The sequence below is a fragment of the Echinops telfairi genome, unplaced genomic scaffold (genome assembly GCF_000313985.2).
Source record: "Echinops telfairi isolate 266 unplaced genomic scaffold, ASM31398v2 ScPeMD7_3533;HRSCAF=4204_0, whole genome shotgun sequence".
In the NCBI taxonomy this organism is placed as follows: Eukaryota; Metazoa; Chordata; class Mammalia; order Afrosoricida; family Tenrecidae; genus Echinops; species Echinops telfairi.
This window is the reverse complement of record NW_022107431.1, coordinates 36,807,491-36,812,449: the sequence shown is the minus strand read 5'-3', so window position 1 is coordinate 36,812,449 and position 4,959 is coordinate 36,807,491.

Here is a 4,959-nt window from a genome sequence, read left to right as displayed (position 1 = left end):
TATCATGTTAATGAGGCACAATAGTGTAGGATCTGTCTCGTTTTTCTCATAAATAATATGTATCTTGAGATAAATATCCATCAGTGGTCAGGAATATAGTCAAATGCTTCTATTGATTTTATTTTGAATTTTAGTGTTCACCTATTTATTTTTTAAAGCTTTAAAAATGTATGATTGTTGTTTGAGTGAAAGTTGACGGAGCATATTGGATTCCAATGTATTCGTTCAGACCCGTTTTATTCCATGACTGAGCTTCCCACAATGGAGTGGTCCATTCCCCCTTCCTCCCTGTGGTTACAGGGTGTGTCTTAAGTGGTGTATTTTGAGTTATAAAAGAACAGACTGAGCAAGCAAGCACAGATGGGTGAAGATAGGTGCCAGGCTACATGAGATATCCCAGGGACGAAACCCAAAACCTGAAGAGAGAGAAGGACGTTCCCCACGCAGGGAGAAGAGCTTTTTCGAGAGCACATCCCCTGAAATTAGATTTCAAGTCTCCTAAAGTGTGATAAAATATTTTTTTGTTTGATAAAGACTCACACTTGTGACTGTCAAACCCTCCCTAGGCAGCTAAGATGGATTCTCTTTCAATGGAGTATTGTCCAGTATCAGAATAAGAAAATTTAGAAGAGGCCTACTTTTCCTTTGTATTTCATTCGAGCATCTATAAGACCTGGAAGTCCTTGAACAACATCGCTTTGTCATTTATGTAGTGTATGTCTGGTGAACCGGGGCCTGTTGGAGTCTGGGGAAGCATGGTTGGGTGCAGTTTTCTGAGAATGGATCTAGTTCAACACTGAGAAGCAAAGGAAGACACCGTATCAGATTGCTGCATTTGGGGGACAGATGTGGCTTGGTTATTGGTGCTGTTGAATAGGAATGTGGGAATACCTTTACACTGGGAATCAGAATATGGCATCAGAGAAGACACATTAGAAGACCTGCATGAGACTCCTGGGAACCAAGTGTTTCAAGTCGGCTGCAGCTCCTGTGGTTCTTTCACTGGGGAGACTGTAGGGAATTGTTTTCCTCTGGAGCTAATGTTCATAAGCCAGAGTCTAAAGGCTACGTTTGTATTCCCAGTAGTGCCTAGCCCACTGTCTTGCTTATGAGGCGAAGGCAGAAGCTGTTTATTGACTCATGGTATATTTCTTGTTCTACCAGTGAGAGGAGAGTATTATGAGTCTGGCATTGTGGAGAAACCAGAAGGATGTGTTATAAACCACAGAGACCTAGACTGGGGCAGATAATAACAACTAAGCTAGAGGAGCTATTTGGAAACCACACTATTTAAATGATTTCAGCTAAGGCCAAATGAACTGGAATTCTTGTTTTCCTGAGTGAAATATGGGCTGAAATCCTGCTTAAGAAAAAATGTGGTTATTTTGAAATAAACATGGAAAACTAAACAACTTGGTAGATAGAATTAATACTGATTATGCTGGAATGTTAAAAACACAAGAGCTTTTGCTGAGTAGCTGCTTTGGGATTTTTGTTTTGTTTTCAGTTCTTATTCATATAATACATATGACATTTATTTTGAGATAGCGTAGTGAGAACTCATTGGTGATCTATATGTATTGTTGACTATAAATTAAAATCTAACCATGCATTTTCCAGAAATTAACAATTTGCATAGATATTTTTAGTTGTGAAAGATTTGTACTATGAAGGGCAAAACTATAAAGTTTCCTGTGGCTAAGCAAACCATATTTATTGCATGATATGTATTATGGATTCCAGAGGCAGCTGTGCAAATAGAACAAGGGAATACTGCAAATACGACTTAGCTTAAAATCAAGAAAGGTGTGCCATAGGCTTGTATCTGCTCACCATACTTGTTCAATCTGCATGCTGAACAAATCATCAGAAAAGCTGGATTATATGAAGAGGAATACAGTATCAGGATTGATGAAAAGCTTTTTAACAACCTGATATATGCACATAATACAATCTTGCTGGCTGTAAGTGAGGAGGACTTGAACCACTGGCTGATGAGATCAAGTATTCCAGTCTTCAGTATGGATTACAACTCAAGAAAAGAAAACCAAATTCTTTACAACTCAACCAATAGGTAACACCAAGAGAAATGGAGAAGAATTGGAAATGGCCAAGGATTTGTCTTATTTGGACCCACAACCAATGCTGATGGAAGCAGCAGTCGAGAGATCAAATGATACATAGTATTGGGTAAAGCAGCTGCACAAGACCTCTTTGAAGTGTTGAAAGACAAGGATGTTACTTTGAGGTCTAAGGTGCACCTGGCCCAAATCATGGTGTTTTCAGTTGCATTGTATGCATGTGCCAGTTGGACAATGGGTCAGGAAGACAAAATAAGAATCAGTGCTTTTGAACTATGGTTTTGGAGAGGAATACTGAAAGTACCAGAGAATATCAAAAGAAAATCACGTCTATCTTGGAAGAAGTAAAGCCACGATGCTCCTGAGAGAGGAGGATGGCATGGTTTCATCTGACATACTTCCACACGTTATCAGGAGAGACCAGTCCCTAGAAAGGGGCATTATGCTTGGTAAAGTGGAGGGGAAGCGAAAGAGAGGAAGACCCTCAACAAGATGAAACATTGTGAGGGTGGCACGGGGCCAGCTGCTGCTTCCCCCTGTCGCACATAAGGTCTTTGTGCGCTGGCACTGACTCCCTGGCACCTAACTGCAACAGCAGCAACAACAACAGGTGGTTATTTGCCTTTTCAAACTCTCCGCTTCCAATTTCCACTCGTTTCAACCTCTCATGCCCTCTGACTACAGATTATCTTTGTGGGGCTCAGTTATGTCATTCTTCAGCTCATAAACCTTCAAGGACTCCTCATTCTCTGAACAATGTGATCCAAATGTAAGCCTCGCTTTCAATTCCCAAACTAGTTTTCCAACTGCCTCCCATTGTTGGACCTCTTCCAGGCTGGATGACCGCTGGAGGAAAGCACAGCATGACAGTGAAGTGTGCAAAGGTCTGCAGTTAGAAACCCAAAGGAGAAGACATGTCTTAAATGGGAAGATCTAAAGAAAAATTCAAGCCTCCAGTTGAAATTTGGAAGGGCTTCATGGGAAAAATATTGAATAATGCAAGATGCATCCGAAGAAGAAAGGACTATGCAGAGACACTACACAATAACAATTGGTAGACATGGAACCATCCCAAGAGGTAGCTTATAATCAAGAACCAAAGCTATGGAAGAGAGAAGTCCAAACTGAACTGGCACGTTGTCATTGCTCTCCCCCTTGACCAGTGTACACTTGCTCCAGTTTTTCATATTCTCTGCTCTGTTTTCGGCTGAAGGTTTTCTGTGTTTCATTGTTCTTTGGCCATTTGTTTGTATTCTGTCTTGATGTTGTACTTTCTGTACATGAAGCCCAGAGGAGGCGAACCTATAAAGCAAACAACGGGATTAATAGATTTAAAGCGAGGCCAGCAGTAAACGGGGAATAACAACCACGAGTAAAGGAAGGAAAAATGTCTTGTAATTGATTGTGGTAATGGTTACACAACCCTTGTGAATGTTATTGAACGACTGAAATGCATGCTATGTGAATTGTTAGCAGGTGAAATTGTTGATTCAACGTCAGTGAGTTTGACTTGTGACACTGCTTAACTATCCTCTCAACCGGCATCATAAATTGCCAAATAGAAAGAAGGAGAAGGACATATGAAGCACTGGTGATGGAGCTGAATGATGAGAGGTGTGAATTCCCATAATGTCAATCCTTAGTTTTATGCCCCAGATTGTGAAGGTGCTGCATATGCACAACCGCATCCAGGAGAGGTACAACTCAGAAATGGGACAAGTGGTCACGCTTGTTTCTGCCTTTCGTCCCACTTCACATACAGACTAAGTCAACGGAAGGTGAAATTACTGTCCCAACCGGCACAAAGTGGGGCTTGCTTTACACGCGTAGCTTACAACCCGCTTACAAGCGTCTAAGTCTTTATTGAGATTTCTTCTACTAAAGTAATCCTGAAAGAGAACACAATCCCTCTGGCCTTGCTCTGAACTTGACGGTGTCTTTTCCCTGTGAGCACAATCAACACAGACATATTCTTACCTAGCAAAGGATCTTTGCCAGGTCTAGCAGAAACACCTAGAGAAATAGAAGCATCTTGGGTTGTTTATCCTAACTCCTCCTTTCTCCAAAATATCCAATCAAGTCTATGGCAAATAACAGATGTTGTTAATAATGCAGAAAGAGTCCCTATTACACCCATTTTCCCAGGAGAGCAATTGAAAGATTTTCCGTGAACATGGTAACAAGTGACAAATTGTTCATGTCTATTTTCATGAAATGTTTTGACTGCTGAAGTTGTTCTATAGCAGTTCATTAAAGGACCCATAAAATATGTAAGTTTACATTTTATAAAAAGATCATCAGAATTTCCTTGGCTGGTAGTATTCCTTCTATTAAGCATCTGTTTCTTATTTTCCAAAGGCTTGCAGCAGTGGCTGTCCAATTGTATATTAAAAATAGTTGATCTAAGCTGGATGGAAACATTGTAATTCCTTATTACAGATTAGTTACCCACCAATGAAGCTTCTTTAGAAGGCAACCAGCAATGTGTATATAACACATCTGGTTTCAAAATATTAAAAAATTATAAACACTTACCGATACAACCCATCTGTTTTCTCCATCTGCATAATTGTCTTATTTTAAAAACTAGGCCATGCACTGAGCTTGACATTAAACAAAGCTGAAGAAATTTGCTCTTCCATGTCTAGGCAATAATGAATGATTGAGGCAGATGTCACAGAAACATTATGCTGCTGTTATTATTGCATATGTAGGCTGTCTACGGCTGGGTACTTTAGAGAAACAAATGCACAGAAACTCATGCATAAGGGAAAGTTTTATATAAAGGTTAGCTGTGCATCAAGAAAACATCCCAACCCAGTGCTGCCCAAACTCACATGTCCAACATTAACCCATATGTCCAACACCAATCCACAAA